Source organism: Elephantulus edwardii, unplaced genomic scaffold (assembly GCF_000299155.1).
Source record: "Elephantulus edwardii isolate Elephantulus edwardi_28Jun2011 unplaced genomic scaffold, EleEdw1.0 scaffold00341, whole genome shotgun sequence".
Taxonomy (NCBI): Eukaryota; Metazoa; Chordata; class Mammalia; order Macroscelidea; family Macroscelididae; genus Elephantulus; species Elephantulus edwardii.
The window spans coordinates 960122-961964 of record NW_006400091.1 but is presented as its reverse complement, the minus strand read 5'-3'; positions in this window follow the sequence as shown (position 1 = coordinate 961964).

The window sequence follows — 1843 nt, the reverse complement described above, 5'->3', positions numbered from 1 at the left end:
TGATCTATGTGTCTGTCATTGTACCAGTACCATGCTGTCTTTACCACTATGGCAGTGTAGTAGGATTTGAAATCAGGGAGTGAGCTATCTCCTACCTTTCTTCTATTTTTAAGGAGTGCTTTGCTTATTTGGGGCTTCTTTCAATTCCAAATGAAACTGGAGATTGCCTTTTCCATCTCGTTGAAGAAATATACAATTGTTATTTAAATATATGTACCAACAATGAGGTTGAAGATCGAATGACTGAATTTTGTAATTAAATAATTTATTCATACCCAATACCTTTAAAAAAAGAAACATAGATGGTGAATACATACATGAACTTCACTTAATGGGCTTCACAGAAATCAGATTGACTCTATCTCTGAAAAGAATTATTGGAAAAGTTCTTATCAGTAGCCAAATCAGGTCAGGTGTTGACTGTAATAGAGACTGTCAATTAGTCATATGCAAGTTCAAACAGAAGTTGAAGAAAATGAAAACATGGAAGACCCCAGAAGAGAGGGATTGATATAGTAACTAGGGCAATGGGGTTAGGTTTGTCAGAATCAGTGAGACTGGCTCAGGACAGGGAAGGCTTCAGAGTTATTGTACATAAGGTTGCTGTAAGTCAAAGAAGACTTGATGGCACATAATAAGAACAACATTAGTTATTCAACTGCTAGTTCAAATTGAAGCTCCTGAAAATTCAAAGAAGTTCACAAGAACCAAATTATGACCTTGGATTTATCTCACCTAAATTTAAAAATAATTTCAAGAATAGGTTTGAGATAGTGAATGCTAATGATTGGAGTGCGGATGAATTGTGGGATGACATCAAGGCTATCATCTGTAAAGAGAGAGAAAAGGTCATTACAAAGTCAAAAGAGAAAGAAAGACTAATGGGTGTCAGAAGAGACTCTGAAAATGGAAATAAATAGAATGCTGAGGAACCAAAATAAAGGGAAGAAATGCCAAAGCAAAAGAGATGAACCAAGCCATGGTCTTTTAATTACTTACTATGCATCTGTAAGTTGGACCATTAATAAGGATGGCCGAAGCAGAATCAATGCCTTTGAGTTGTGGCATTGGAGAAGAGTTCTGAATATTACACAGACTGCCAAAAGAACAAATATGTCCTTGGGAAGTGTAAGCAGAGTGGTCCTTAGAGGTAGAGATGGTAAACATTCGTCTCACATACATTGGTCATGTTGAGGGGCCAATCCTTGGAAAAAGACATCATACTTGGAAAGGTAGGTGGTCACGGAAAGAGAATATGATCCACAACAATGTGCATTAACACAGTGACTTGATCCAATGGGATCAAGTATATTAGAAATGGTGAGTACTGTATGGTGCCACTGCTGTAAAATGGGACTGATATCAGGGCTAGGGTAAGACTGAGAAAAACTGGATACATTGTGTATACTGCACTGAAACAGATGAGGGAGAGAATAATTTAAAAGCGATATTGTTGTTGTTATGTGCCATCGAGTCGCTTGCGACTCATAGCGACCCTATGTGCAGCATCCCTAAACTCTGCTCTGTCCTGTGCCAGTCGCACTGTCTCCGATACACCCATCCTGATTATCCCAGTCACTAAATCAATCCACTTCATAGGGGGCCTTCCCCTTCTGCACTGTCCCTTCACCCTACCAAGCATGATGTCCCTCTCCAAGGACCTGTTCCTCCTTGCAACATGTCCGAAGTATGTTAGATGAAGCCTTAGAAATCTTGCCTCCAAGGAGCAGTCCGGTTTGACCTTTTCCAGGATGAATCTGTTTTCCTAGCAGTCCATGGTACCCTCAATACTCTTCTCCAGCACCACAGCTCAAAGGCATCAATTCTCCTTCTGTCCTCTCTA